The 15,577-nt window shown below is 47.3% G+C and overlaps 1 non-coding gene across 1 annotated transcript in view; it reads right to left on the bottom strand.

Moving 5' to 3' along the window:
• Window positions 1-7,381: 7,381 nt before the first annotated feature.
• The window catches only part of Asip (agouti signaling protein), an 87,610-nt gene continuing 79,414 nt past the window's right edge, over window positions 7,382-15,577 (bottom strand). The window contains exons 2-4 of the transcript NR_131764.1: window positions 12,716-12,866; window positions 10,906-10,970; window positions 7,382-7,777 (exon numbers count right to left, since the gene is read on the bottom strand). This is a non-coding gene — a transcript (agouti signaling protein, transcript variant 1, non-coding). The remainder of the gene's footprint in view (window positions 7,778-10,905; window positions 10,971-12,715; window positions 12,867-15,577) is intronic.

Below are 15,577 nucleotides of genomic sequence, written 5' to 3'. Positions count from 1 at the left end.
CCAGAGTGACTCCGTTTCTGATCTTCCTGCCAGTGTGATGTGAGTACAGGTTTGCGTGTAGGTGAGGGCAGCTTCGTGAGGTCCACTCTCACCTTCCATCTTCATGTGGGTTCTAGGGACCGAGCGAAGGGCTCAGGCTTGCACAGCAAACCGGCACCTCCACCCCCAGCTCCTCACTTGACTGAGCCTACAGTCACAGGCCCAGAGACTGAGAGTGCTCGTTCCCAAGCCACCTCCCTGCCGCATGTGTAACTGGAAGTGCATAAACTGCATGAGTAGATGATGACTTTGCTGAAAATCATCCGTAAATTTCGGTAAATTCAACATTGTACCCACTTCTCAAGTGATCACCATAAAATGTCAAGATAGTCAGGTCTGATTGATGGACGTGTGTGATCCCTGCACTAGGAAGTGAGAGCAGGGGAGTCAGGGGTTCAAGGTCAACCTTGAGTACACGGGGAGTTGAGAACAGCCTGAACTGTGTTGAGATCTTGTCTCCAATAAAAAAACAGGTAATGGCGGATGGATAGGACCAAAATCTAGCGGATAAAGGTACAGGTATTCAGAGAACGAGGAGCAGTCCTAATTCATGACACAAAAAGATCTATTACCATCCTCTCCTCTTTGTGTTTTCTTTTTCTCAAACCAGAGTTTCTCTGCAGCACTGGCTGTCCTGGAACTCACTCTGTAGACCAGGCTTGCCTCAAACACAGATCTGCCTGCCTCTACATTTTCCGTGCTGGGATTAAAGGTGTGCAACACCACCCAGCCCCCAATACTATTTCCTGCACATTAACTGCAAGCAAGGTTTTAGGCCAGATCTTTGTTTTGAGATGGCTGTGCTATGAAGCACAGGCTGACCCTGAATTTGCAGAACTCTTGCCTCAATTTCTGGAGTGCTGTGATCAGAGGGGTACCCTGTCATTATAGGGGACATTTTTTTTTCCAGAGCTGGGGACCGAACCCAGGGCCTTGCTATTGCTAGGCAAGTGCTCTACCACTGAGCTAAATCTCCAACCCCTAAAGGGGACATTTTTAAAGACCCTACTCATTCTTCATGTGAACTTACTAGAGACTGGACTCTGAGGCACTGAGAGAGACCATGCAGATGAGCTAGGTGTTGTATTAGGTTGGATTCCTTAAATTTTTTCTTCCTTTTTTTTCTTTTTTTTTCTTTGGGGGGGGTGTTAATGAGAGAAGAGTAGAAGAAGAGAGGAAAGGTGGCCAGCCATGGGCATTGGGGAGGGGGTGGGGAAAGGGGCCAGAGCAGCAATGAAGAAGAAAGAGCAGCAAGAGGGTTAAGAGGGTAAGAGCATAAGAGGTTGGATTCTTAGAACCAAAATCTGAGACCTATACCACAGGCCCAGGGTTAGGACTGTGGGAGCCAAGTAACTGGATCTCAGGCCGCTAACAGCAAGACCCCAGCAGGAAGGGCTGCTTCACCCTACCTTGGCTTTACCATGATGGGTTTTAGTAAACAGGAGGGGAGGATGCTGCTCTGAGCCAAACGTTCGGTAGACAGCAGCTATGTGGGTCCCTCCAAAGGCCTGGCAGAGTGAGCACTTCCCTGAAATCTGAGAGTCCCTAAGGTGAAGGGGACCTGTCCCCTGGGCTAGTTTCTGTTACCCTGGCTTTTCTGTTCTTTGGAGATGTCTTCCTGTTTTCAAAACCTTTAAAAGTAACAAAACTTTCACATCCGGTCTCGGGTGTGACTCTGATCTCAGGTGTGCTACTCAGTTTTACAGGCTTGACCTTGACCAGGTACCCACAGTGAAGGGTGATTTGTCTCCTGCCTTCTCCATCTCCGTGGCTGGCGTTGAGGTTCCTTCTCAAAAGTTCCCTGAGAATTAGCTGAGGGCCCTGCAGTATTTGGCCTGACCTTTGTTGTGCTCTCCCTGTACCCCAACTGGAGGATTGGGAGGCAGTGATTTGGGGGTTAAGGAGAAGAACTAAGTCATGCTACTCAGAATAGACAGAAGTACATCAGGTTGTCGCCTTGAAGCTCAAGTTCTATATCAAGTTGGGAGCGGAGGGGGTTGTTTAGAGGGTAAGGAATTTAGACTATTTTGAGAGCTGGACAATGCTTATCATATTTTATAAAAGCACCTTTGTACTCTTCTGTAGGAAGGACTCTCCTCCTCACATTGCAAATGTTTGTTCTGGGTTAACCTTCCACCTAGATGTCGTCCAAAGAGCTGTGAGGGAGGAGTACAAGACTCTGGCCTTGTGTGCCAATCCTCCCATGTACACAGAAACGATAAAGGGGAGAACAAATCCTTCGCTGCTACAGAGGAGGGCGGGGGGATGAGGAGAGCTGCACCTGCACCACACACCTCAGAGGACTGACCACTTGACCAGAGAACAAGGCTCAGCTCTGGAGTGACTGACAGCCTGCGTCTCCCTTCCTGACTAATGAAGCGGAAGGCAGATCTGACAGATGGGAACACACTGTCTTCTCAGACCGTTGGCTCTGAAGAAAGCCAGGCTTAAAGATTCAGTACCTGGTGTCTGCTGTTGTGTCAGGAGGCAAAGATCCAGTTACAAAACCTTAAGAAATACCTTGCAGTTAGAGCCTTGCTAAAGTAGGAAGTCAGAGTTTAGGTATGGAGAGATGGTACCCCAAAGCTGCAGCAACTTAGCTGCAGTCACCTTGCAGGTCTGGGTACTGTGTGCCTCTAGGTGTCAGGCTGTTGGAGACTCCTAAGGCTTGTGACTCAAGGATCCCCTTTTCAGGTCTTAGCTGGAACAGAAGCCTAGGGGCATGGAAGAAACATGGACTATAAAACCCAGGAAAGGTCGTGGGGCCACTGATACCACTGAGAATCCCAGGAGGCAGCAGGCAGTGGTTTGCTCTGCTTTGGAGATCAGAAACTCCAGGAAGCCAGATTCTCACCCATGAGACTCAGCACTATTCCAGGAGACAAAGTCACAGGCCTTGCTTGAGGCAACCAGGGATGTTCTTGTAATCTGGGCCTTGCCAACTAGCTTCACTCAATTCCTCGATCAACTTTGAGAATTGTCTTATGAATGAGCACTCGATTCAAGTTGGTCCAGATATCAAACACACAGCTTTAGGGATTTTGCTAGAAACCTGCTGTAGTAAACAGTGACCCAGGAGCTTGCTCTGGAAGCTGAATGTGGATCCCTGTAATTTTACTGTCGGCTCAAGTAGTCTCCAGCCATTGGGCATAGGCATTCTAAAGAGGAACCTGGAAGGTGTGAAAACCTTCAAGACTCAAGGGGGAGGGTATTTGCTGACTTCCTCAACAAGAAGGCCAAGCATCATTACCACTACTAGGGCCACTTCCCAGGGTGCAACTCTCAGATCTGGCCACAAGCTGGTAAGTAGGTACTGGCTTCCTGCAAGCTACCAGGAGAAAAGTCCGCTCAAGAACGAATAGAGCACACACATATGCCATTTCAAAATATTCTGCTTAATAAAACAAAACCCATTCCTTTTCTTTTCAACTACTTTTTTTTTTCAACACACACACACATTAGCTACCTTTGGTCCATGGAAGAAGAAACCCTAAAAAGTCTAGATGAATCTGAAAGGTACTACAGATGGTTAGGCTAATTCAGATCAAATCACTCTTTTCTTCACTTACCCTGTTCTCTCCACACATGTGGCATTGGCCCCTGGGGCTAGGTTCCTTAATAAAGTTCCTATTGGAGAAGGGTAATTTCCTGCCAGTGGATAGCGGTGCCATATCTGTGCTTGTCGAAACAGATGGACGAGTTTAGAATAAGGACCTAGTAATTGCCAGACAGACTGACCTAATAATATTCATAGTCTGGGGCCCCGAGGGCCTTCTTCCTCCGAGACTACTGTTTTTGAAGTATATTGCTTCTGTGAAATCACAAGCATTAATTTCTTTTTAAAAAAATATCGGGGCTGGGGATTTAGCTCAGTGGTAGAGCGCTTACCTAGGAAGCGCAAGGCCCTGGGTTCGGTCCCCAGCTCCGAAAAAAAGAACCAAAAAAAAAAAAAAAATCAAAATCTTTAAAAAAGACGTAATTAAAACATGCATGTTTAAATCTTCTATGCATTAAAGTTTAACATGTTGAAAAACCACCTGGACCAAATTCTGAAATAAACTGCTGTCTCCGTTTACTAGAAGGCTGTCTGAGGTCACGGGGTGACCTGTTAAAACCTTTTATGTCTCCACGTGACTTAAACTTTCTTCTGAAACCAACCCAGAAGACAAACTGGTTGATGAGGCTGATACAGGATGTCGACTGTTAGCGTCTAATAACCGATTTCAATGTCTGGTGTGCATTCTTCTGACATTACACTGATTAAAAATGCCTTCATATGTGCTACATGACGAGAGTCTCATTTAAGACTTTTCTGGGGCTAAGGGTGTAGCCAGGTTGGTAGAGAGTCTGTTTAGCAACATGAAGCCATGGGATGGATCCCTAGCAATGTATAAAACACAAGTCGCACACACCTATCCTCTAGCACATCAGAGGTAGAGGCAGGAGGATCAGAAGTTAGAAGCTAGCCTGGGCTGGGCCAGCCTGGGTTACATGAGACTTCCATGCAAGAGAAAAAGGTTCAAGGTTACACAATGAGGACTTTGGGTGCTCATGGGAAGAAATGAATAGTGAAGCAAACCTTCCCAGGACAGCGTTCACACAGTGTGTGTGTGCATGTGTGTATGTGTGTGTGTGTGTGGTGGTGGTGGTGGAGGAAATAAATAATTGTGTTGAAGCTGGATTAAGGCACTCATATCCTTACAAACCACAACTACTTTTGGGCATAAATGTGAGCTTAATTCTGGTCGCCAAAGTGGGAAGAGTTTTGCAATGGCCCAGGGGCCATGATCTTAGAACTCTAAAGCTTACAGAAGAATTTCAAAAGAGTAGAAGAATCTTGGCATCTCAGAGCTAAAGGAAAACTTGGGCAGGTAAGCGGCTTGGCAGGGATCTGAGTGGATGGCACATGAGCTAAGTGTGTGGGAAGAGGTCCCAGAGCTAACAATTGCTCTGGCCTCTGAGGATCAGGGGTCAAGACCCACCGGACTGTAAGCTCTGTAGGGGCAATACCATATTGGAGTTTTTCATTAGAGCAGTTACAGTACCCGACGCACAGTAGGAGGTCAATACACATTTGCTAATGAGTGAACTGCTGGATTAGTGGTCTAAACCCAGAAACTCAATGGCTGTTACTGAAGGGCTATGGGGTGGTGGCAGCAGTGGGAGGTAGAGGCAAGTGAATCTTTAGTTCACTGCCAGCCTGGTCTACACAGCCAGTTCTAGGCCAGCCAGAGCTACACCCAGTGGTATTTTTGACTCAAAACAAAGCCAAAATTGAAAACAAATGGGCTGACAGTTGAGCTTTGTGGCCCAGCCTCACTGTGGGACAGTACCTGGTCAATGAACAGTGTCAGGGAAACACAGGAGCGGTTGTTGCAATGTGTTCCCAATCTCCTCATTACTGATGACATTCACTCAGCAGCAGCTGTCACGCAAGGAACAAAATGTTCTTGCCTTGTGGGTTTGCAGCCTAAATGACAGAAAACAGAGCAACTGGCAGCTTCTCTGTGAGCGTGGCTGTGTGTGTGTGTGTGTGTGTGTGTGTGTGTGTGTGTGTGTGTGGTGGTGGTGGTGGAGCTGTGTTAAGGCATAGGGAAATAACAACTTCCTGGAGTTTTACCAAGAACAGCAGGAATTAGTATTTCTCGTTTTAAAGATAAGTATATGGCAGCTGAGGGAGACACACAAAGACTTTCCCAGTGTCCGCACCCTGTGGACAGCTTTGCCTGGAGCACCTGTCTTTTCTTGTGTCCCGTCCAGGTTGGCGGCTGGTTCGAAGTGTTGGCCTCTTTGTGTTTCCACACTAGGAAAGTATGACACTAAAGGCACAATCCGGGTCTCTTTTTGGGAAGGTCGGTGGCAGAAGGGGAATTTGAAGGAGTAAAATTTGCATTTATTATACGTGTTACTGTTGTGGGATGTGTGTTTGGGAGTGCGTGTGTACTGTACTGTAGCGGTTAGACAACTCTGGAATTTCTTTCCTCTTAAATTTACATGGGTCTTGGGGTTTAAACTCAGACTGGCAGGCTTGTGAGCCATCTTGTCAGCCTGTTTAGGACATTTGAAAAACTAATGGCAAATGAACACAAAGGCTTGAAAAACTGGACCTGTGTCACTGACACACACACACACACACACACACACACACACACACACACACACACACATACCCCTCTCTTTCTCCTGCCCCCCTCTCTGGTTATCAGGGCTAAGATAAGGACTCCAAGCCTTTCTGTCTTAGAGCCTCTCTATGGAAATTTTTTTTTTTTTGATGAGGCCTTTTTGTTTGCTTTTGGTATTGGCAGTATAGTAGTAATTTGCAGGGGTAGGGGGTAGGGTAGGAGTAGCTCAGGCTAAGGAAGGGAGCTCTGTACATGTTTTCTCCTCAGCCATTCTTCCTAGCACTGCGTGCACAGGTGCCACGGCCAAGGACAAGTAGACGACATTATCTAGAGCCCTTCCTCTAGTCTCAAAGGGCGTCCATCTGCCCCTCCCTGCTGGTCCTTCCTTATTGTACCTGCTCCCAAAATTCTTGACTCCTTTCTGTAAGTGCTCTACCTGCACAGTTCTTTCAAAGTTACATCGCTGCACCTCAGCTTCTCACAGATTGAGACTCTGTGGGACTTCAGGAAAACAGTCTGGAACATTTTTGGTCTTTGATAATTTTGTTCGATTGCTGCTTTTCAGTTCCCACCCACAACTCCCCATACCGATTCTTACCGGTCAACAGAACTAGGGTGAAAATCGAGGAAGGTTATCTAAAATTTTGCTTCTTTGGGAGCCCAAAAGAATTGCTATTAGAATTTAAAAAAATAAAAAGGCCTTGGACTAACCCTGGCATAAGAAAAACTCTCAGGTCCAAACATCCGTGAGCCCTTGGGAGCAAGAGAGAGTGGGTTTGGGTGGTGCCTTTGATTGGAGCCTCTTAAAAGTTCTGGGATCAACTCAGATCCTTCTGGTTTTAGAAACCCATTGCAAATCACAGTCCCGCCTCCCCTCGCCTACCGGGCTGAGACTGCTTATGGAATTCTGCACGTCTTGGATTTTTGTGCTCCAGCTTAGGAGGAGAATGGGTGAAAAGATTGGAAGATGGTGCCCTAATGGTTCCTTGCCCTTGGTTTGGAGGCAGCCTAGGCACTGGCAGGCTGGAAGGAACCGGGCAACAACGTGCCCACCCGCAAGATGCGGTAACACCCACGAGAGCAGGTGTAGGCGGTATATAGCTGTTTCTCTAGGGTCAAGAGTGGCGCGTGTGCAGACGGCAGGATCTCCGCAGGAACCAGAACTCCGTAACGGAGCAGGAAACTTTCGGCTTTTTAAAGAAACAGTCACACTTTCCCAGCAGTCTAAAAATACTGTATTCTGATTTTAGCCTCCACTAAGTTTCCTAGAAAACCCATCTTCTGAAAGCGCCCACAACTCACAACCACTGGCCACGCCCACCTATAAGCCCCACCCGCAGAGACCCGCCCCTCAGTCTAGAAGCGCGGGACCCTGAGGTCCCGCCCAGTCACCCTGTTTCAGAAGCTGCGCGCGCAGCGCAGCGCAGCGCAGCGCAGCAGCGGGATCAGCAGTTGGGGTTGAGTACGCGGCAAGTGCAGGCGCTGCCGAAGAAACGGCACTGGCAGGAGGCGCACGGGTTGCAGCAGGCGGGCGCAGGCGGCTTGCAGCTGTCGCGGGTGGCCACGCAGGGCGAAGGTGGCGGGGGCCGTGCCACCTTCTTTATCGAAGCCTTTTTCTGTAGGAGAGAGACGTTGAAGACTGCTGAACGGGCCACGCCATCCTGCGACCCTCTGACCCCTACCCACCTCTACTCTTGAGTGCAGGGCATCCCAGAGGGTCCTTGCCTTCCACCCCAACCTGCACACCGCCTTCATCTTCAAGCATGCCTAGCTCTGCCCGGGCTCTTTTCTTAGACCCCACTCAGCCCTAGTTTTAAACAACCTTCCTGCTTCACGCCTTTCACCATCCCCGTTACCCACTGTCCCTGGTTAGGCCACTTGCTGTCTTGACACCTGTCCTCTAGAGTTAATATCTTCCAATGCATAGGAAGAAAGCTCTTCCTATGACCTCATTGTCTGCTTAAGGGTCCCCAGTGATTTCTCTAGGGAAAAACTAACTTCCTTTGGGCCCTAGAAGACCCCTGTGTTTTGTCTCTGCCCTTTGGGCTAGCGCTACCCCATAGCCTAAAGATATTCTAGTACGGGAAGTCAGTGTGCTGTTTAGTAATAAAATGCGGACAGTGCAACTGAGGAATTGAGTTTTCTATTTAAGTGTAACATAAACATGTATTTTCCTGTTAAACACAAATTTACTAGGTCCACCTTTAGTATTGGGATTGACATGTGCTGTGTCAGCTGTACACCAGATTTTAAAGATTGCATAAAAGTAACTTTAAAAATCGTTTACATGTTAAAATATTACTTTTTACCGAATTCTTAATGTTGTTAGTCTTTTAAGGAGTATTATAAGGGGTTGGGGATTTAGCTCAGTGGTAGAGCACTTGCCTAGCAAGCGCAAGGCCCTGGGTTCAGTCCCCAGCTCCGGAAAAAAAAAAAAGGAGGCTATTATAAAATGCAAAGTTATATATACAAAATTATATATATACTGTGTTTCTACCGGATATTGCTCAAGCTTACTAAATTTCCGTTTAATACTTCTCTAGGCCTTCACCATGCTTTATCTAAGAATGTAAACTAGTTTATTGATTTACTTGCAGCCTGGTTTCCCTACACTGACATAAGCTCCACACAGCAGCAGTCTCTTGTTTACTGCTGAGTTACCAGCACATGTACATTATAGTATGTACATATATTTTGTTCAGTGCTCTCTGCTTTGGTTACAGTCGACCCAATTATCTGAGACACATTAACACAGGAGTAGGACGTACCAACAATGCTCCAATCTGCTATTTATCAGAGTGTAGGAACCTGTATTATCACAGTATGGTTTTAGGTATAGGTACAAAACCATGAAATGGTCCTCAATCAGTGAGAAAGCATTCTTTTACTCTATTTCAGCTTGAAAGGCTCCATTTGTTCCTAATATGCCATTCATTACTTTTTTTTTTAAATGCAGTCTAACTGCCTTTTTAACAAAGCATGTTTTAGCATCGTTTCTCAAGTTGTGGGTCAAGACCTCTTGGGAGTCCTTAATAACCCTTTCACAGGGCTTACCTCAGACCACTGGAAAACACAGATATTTACAATTCATAACTAACAAAATCACAGTGATGAAGTAGTAATGAAAATAATTTTAAGGTTGCAGTCACCCCACCATGAGGAACTGTATTAAAGGGGTTGAGGACCCTGGACTCCGAGCCTTTAGCAGGTAATAATGGGGTTGGGGATTTAGCTCAGTGGTAGAGCGCTTGCCTAGCAAGCACAATGCCCTGGGTTCAGTCCCCAGCTCCGGAAAAAAAAAGAAAGAAAGAAAGAAAGAAAGAAAGAAAGAAAAGAAAGCAGGTAATAACATGCAGCTTACTTTAATATAGTATTTTGTTTTGCCGTAGTGGGAATTGAACCCAGGGCTTTGTGTGTTTCAGGCAAGCTTTACTACTCCACTATATCCCCATCCTTTAAAGATTTTCATTTTGTGACAGCGTCTCCATTTGCTCAGGTGGGCACCCTGAATTTGCTGCAAAGTTCCAGCAGACCTTGAAGTGGGGACCCTCCTGAGCCCCTGGGGTTGCAGGCCTGTGCTGCCATGCTCCATCAATGGTGTTTTTTTTTTTTGTTTGTTTGTTTGTTTGTTTGTTTGTTTGTTTTTTTTTTGTTGAATCTCTCACTCTAGCTATAGCAAGTGGTGTCAGTTTCTATCATACTTCTATGTTTCAGTGGCTGGGCAGTCCAGGCGCATCCAGAACTTGGTATGTAGTTTGGGATGGCCATGAACTCCTGATCTCTGTGGTCCCCCCAAACCCCAGGTACTGGGAATACAGCTGTGTACCACCATATCCCACTCAGTTTCATTTTTTAATGTTTTTAGTTTGTTTGTTTGGGAACAGGGTTTCTCTGTGTAGACCAGGCTGGTCTCAAACTCAGAGATCCACCTGTCTCTGCCTCCTGAGTTCTGAGGAGGCAGAAGGTTGTGCACCACCACACCCCGCCCAACTTCTATTTTCTGTTCTTTACATCTTCTTATCTTTATAATTTTTTGATGTGCCTTGTGTTTTGATTGCATGTATGTCTGTGTGAGGGTGTCGGACCCCCTGCAACGTGAGTTACAGACAGTTGCAAGTGGCCATGTGGATACTGAGAATCGAACCCGGGTCCTCTGCAAGGGCAGCCAGTGCTCTTCACCACTGAGCCATCGCTCCCCTTTCTGATTTTTAAGCAGATGAAACAACTGGGCACAGTGGCATGGACCTGTACTCTTCAGCACTCTGGGAGCTCTGGACAAGGAGGGTGGAAGGTTTGCAGTCAGCCTGCACTGCAGAGCAAAATCTTGCTGGAAATACTCTAGGGCTGAGAGTGTGGCTCAGGAGTGGAACGGCCCACCTTGCACAAGTCCCTGGAACTTGGTCCCCAGGACTGCAAAGGAGGCAGGAAAAGAGGAAACTCAGGTAAGGCAAGAGTGGTTCTTCAGCAGCTGGGGTTTAGGTAAATATCCAAAAGAACTGAGAGACAGATTTCAGGAATGCTCAGGTAGCCTTGGGAACTAGTTTTCAGCAGGCTGCTGTTTTGCTCACTGAATTTCGGCTCTCAGGCTTCTATGGAAGCCCTAAGGTTCCAGGCCAGGAAACCTCTAGGTAGTTTTCAGGTTTTTTTTTTTTCTTGTTTCCTGGAGGCCGAGGAAGTATCTTTCATTTAGTTCTCAGCCCTGGCTTGCAGTTCTCCCACCCCACTCAAGAGCTCCCAGGTCTACCTTGGAAGACCTCTTCCGCTTCTCCGCTTCTTTTCTGCTGATCTTCTTGGATTTCTTGTTCAGTGCTTCAAAGAAAGACAGAAGGAGCAAAGCCAGATGTTTCTGGGGGCCCAAGCTGTGGTGAAGTGGGAGAAGCAGAGGGGACTCTGGGAAGTCTTAGGGAGAGAAAGAGGAGACTTCCAGATGAATCACATTAGGGAATCAAGCCAGCAGGTTCTTGTTAGCCTGGCTTCAGACCTAAAGAGCAGCGTACTCTGAGGGGAGGCCAAGAGTAAACCCAAGAGAGACCTGGGACCTGTCAGTGGCATCTGTTAAGAGAGCTGGTCTTTGACCTTGCTAACCCCTGAACGCTGCTAGTTCTCGCAGGTGCAAGAACAGCCTGGGAAAATGGACGCAGCCTTTTGTTACTGGACACATCATTCCCACCATCACCACCACCATCACCATCATCACCACCACCACCACCACCACCACCACCATCTAATCTCAGAGCCAGGTATACCTGACTCAAACCTATATAGCAGCTATGGTCTTTCCCTTGACAATCAGTTTTCTCATCTCCCAGAAAGAGTTCCACTGTAAGAAATTTCTATATGTTTACATGGGGCTGGAGAGGTGGTTTAGTAGTTAAGAGTGCTTGGTGTTTGTGCCTGGTTTGTTTCTCCACACCTATGTGGTGACTCACAGCTGCCTGTAACTCCAGTTTTAGGGGCTTCAACGTCCTCCTCTGGCCTCTGAGGGTACCAGGCATACAGTGTATAAGCATAGATGAAGGCAAAAAGCACATATTCACATAAAAATAAAATATTTTTAAAAGACCGACATATCAGCAGGGCATGGTGGCACATGCCTTTAGCCCCAGCACTTAGAAGGCAGAGGCAGGATCTCTGAGTTCAAAGAAGCTTGGTCTACAGGGTGAGATCCAGGAGAGTCAGAGCCATACAGAGAAACCTTGTTTTGAGATACTCAAAACAAACAAAACAAAGCAAAAACCCCAAAACCAAAAAACAAAACCAAACCAATAACTAACTAAATAAAATAAAAAGGGCTGGCATATCAATAACATTGATGTCTCCTCTTTTCCCTCTTTTGACTTCCCTGATCTGTCTAGATCTGTGCCCAGTGAAATGCAAGTCTGCAAAGATCTACTAGTCCTGAGCTTCCGTGTATGATCTGCCTCTGTCTGCGTTCTGGCTCTGCTCATTAGGAACTAACGCCAGTAAGCTCCAGTTTCACCAGTTGTAAATTATAAGTGGAACGGGAGTCACCTCACGAAACCTAGCATACTATGTGTGTTATCACTTACAGGAAATGAATCGGACCTTATGCGTGCTAAGCACGCACTCCCATCGGGCTTCATCCCCAGCCCTTTATGATTAGGTGAGATCAAACCACACAAGATCTCCAAGGCCGGACTCGGCTACTCCTCGTAACTTCCCATCCCGTGGCCAGACTCATTTATCGCGGACTGATTTCTAGTTCCGAGGTTTACCTAAAGTTTGTTTTGTTGAAGAATTCTACGATTCGTTAAAGTTCATCAATGCTAAATAAAACCAAGTCCACCAAGCACGCACCTTGACCTAAGGCTTCTTCAGATCTCTGACACACTAAACTTGGTATTACAGTGGTGGCGCGCAGAGCTTTCCCAAACTCAAGCTCTCAAGGACACTGCCAAGGACGCTATTTCCCTAGGAATGAGGGAGAAAGCACCATAGCTGTGGCGGGAGGCAGCTCAGGCAGCAGGATGACATACTGTACTCCCTCTCATGGGTCAGAGCCTAGAGGCTGGGTCCCAAGGCAGGCTACTCACCCACAATGGAAACAGAGGAGAAATCCAGTGAGTTAGACTCCTGTCATCTCCAAGCGTCTCCTCAAATACCAGGTGGCTGTGGACGGTGAGGAAGCACAGGAAGCCCACGAGGGTGGCCAGGAGTAAGCGGGTGACATCCATCCTGAGAAGCCTAAGTTGGGCAGAGAAGGGGATCAGGGGTGGGTGGGAGAGAAGATGGTGGTAAGGGATGAATGTACCTTTTTGCTCTCTCTGTGTGCCTTTGGACTGGTGGTCCGACTCTGCCACACAAGTCTCTCAGAAGGGCCGGAAGTGGAGCAAGGCTGAGGGTAGGGAAGGGATGTTGATATGGGGAGAAGACAGAAAAGGAGAGATGGGGAGAAGAAAGACGAGGGAGGGAGGGAAGGAGGGAGACTGAAGCCAAGGGGACAAGAATTCTTTGTGTTGCTTTGTGCTGTCCAGAGGGCGGAGTACTGACTCTCTGTGTTTCTTTTCTTTCTCTTTCTTTTTTTACCCCATCCTGTACAAGCAACAGTCCCCAGAGACCTTAGGCCTAGGCAGAGTTGTGGAAAGGGCCTCCTGGCCCCCAGGAGTGCCTCACAGTGGCAGAGGTCTTTGCTAAGGTGGAGAGAATCCAGCTAACAAGGCAGAGCTCAGTGAGAAGGATGAAGGGTGAAGGCTCCTGAAGACAAGTGTGTGTCCTATACCCGATTCCCTGCTGACCCATTGCAGGCCGGGAGGGATGTGTCAGGATGTGTCCACGGAAACTAAACGGATTTCTTTATTTGCTAGCCCGATTTTTGAAGGGGCAGATGGACTTTCAGCAGATTTCTTTCCTCAAATGCTTTCTGTCACTATTGGATCCCCATCCCTTCCCACCCCACTGCCCCATTTCCCTCTCAGGTTTTGAAAAAGCCTGGGTCTGCATTTCCAAGGTTTCCTCCACCCTCGGCACACTGACTGTCACAGGAGAAGAGGGTAATATAGGTTGCTCATTCTGATCCTACCCAACTGCTGGGCTCCCTGTGCAGCTCCCTGGCCAGCGCCAGCCTCCTCCTCTCTGTTCTCAGCTTGGTTGGCATGCTGGCTAGTTTTATGTCAATGTGACACAAGTCAGAGTCATTTGGGAAGAGGAAACTTCAATTGAGAAATGGCCCCTACCGGACTGGCCCGTGAGAAAGTCTGTAGCACATTTTCTTGATTGATGATTAATGTGGGAGGGGGTGGCTCACTGTGGGCAGTGCCCCCACTGGCATAGTGGTCCTGGGTGCTGTAAGAAAGCAGGCTGAGTAGGCCATGAGTTGCAAACCATGAAGCAGCACTCTTCCATGGCCTCTGCATCAGCTCCTGCCTCCATGTTCCTGCCTGATTTCCTCTGATGATAGACTGTGAGCCGAGAGTTGTAACCTGGAATAAACCCTTCCTTCCCCACGTTTCTTTTGGTTACGGTGTTTCTACTGAAGCAATAGAAATACTAAGACAGTTGGCACCAGGTTTTCTGCATGCCATTACATTGCAGGAGAAGACCCAAGCAACTGGCCTCCACCCCTTCCAATTGTCCTGGGACTGTAAGGGACAGTCCTGACCTTTAGAAGTCCACCCACCCATGTAGCCCCAATGCCAGTTCTTTTTGATGGCCTTAGATCTTCTTTTCCATCACCAGGCACTGCCTGTCATAAGCTCACCACCAAATTGCTCTCCCAAAGCATAGTTAGTTAGTTGAGAGTGGGCACTGGCCCGACCAACTGTGTTTTTTCATCTTGGCTCAGTCTTAATGAAGACGTACAACTCTGGGCAAAACTGCTCCTTTAGTCAGGCTGCAATTTCTTTCCTGGTGAGGTGAGAGGAATGGACTACATCTGTGGTCTGCACGCATGTACAGGCTAACTCTTCAAAACCACAGTGACAGGTAGAGTAGGTAAAAGGAGGGTGGGTAGCTCTCCTGGCAGAGTAAAGAGTCCTGGGTTCAGTTCCTAGCCCTACATAAGGTGAGGATGGCAACATACACTTACGATTAGGAGAATGAGAAGTCCAAGGTCATTCTTGGCCATGTAGTGAGTTCAAGGTCATTTTAAGGCTGTTACTTAAAACCCCGTTCCCTGGCCAAAAGCTTGCTTTTTTTTTTTTTTGGTAACACAGAAGCCACTAGATCAGGTCCTGCCTGAAGGCCATCTTATACCTGGACTCTTACATCAACTACTGTTCCCCTCGTTGTTTTAAGCTAGTGTGAGTTGAGAGTTTTCTTTCCAACTGAAGGCTTTTTGGGCAGGGGGTAATTTGTTTTGGTTTTGGATTTTTTGGATTTCTTTTTTTTTTTTTTTTCAATCAAGCTCTCACTATGTATTCCAAGCTGACCCTGACTTCAGAGTGCTGGGATTGTAGGTTGGAGCCACCATACCCAGCTTTTAACCCAAGGCATCCTAAAGGTGCACTCCCCTGTCGCCTGCGATAGCATGGTATATCACACGTGGTTTAGATCTAAAACCAGACTTCGACCAAAGACAAAACGGAAGTCAGAGTTCAAATTTTCTCCGGCAAACAGTGGCTGCTATTTTTCTTCTCCCATCTTCTCCTCTATCTTGCCTTCGATACCCCCTTTCAACCTGCAGCAGAATAAGCTGGTCTAACAGGCTGCCTTCAGGGTTCGTACTTTACAAAAGAAATTCCTTTTCTCTGAACACCGTGGTCACAGCCTCACATAGTGAAAGCCTCACAGACACAGAAACAGGGCAGCTGAGGAACCTGGCTGAGCAGGCATCTGCTCCAGAGCCAACCATCTCACCATCTTCGAAGACCCTCTCCAAATGGAGAGTTGAGACGAATCATCTACACTTTACCCCAGCCTCACTCTTTGCTGTTGTTTTGTTTATCAAGACAGTGTAG

The sequence above is a fragment of the Rattus norvegicus genome, chromosome 3 (assembly GCF_036323735.1).
Source record: "Rattus norvegicus strain BN/NHsdMcwi chromosome 3, GRCr8, whole genome shotgun sequence".
NCBI classification, from domain to species: Eukaryota; Metazoa; Chordata; class Mammalia; order Rodentia; family Muridae; genus Rattus; species Rattus norvegicus.
This window is presented reverse-complemented; position numbering and strand designations above follow the sequence as displayed.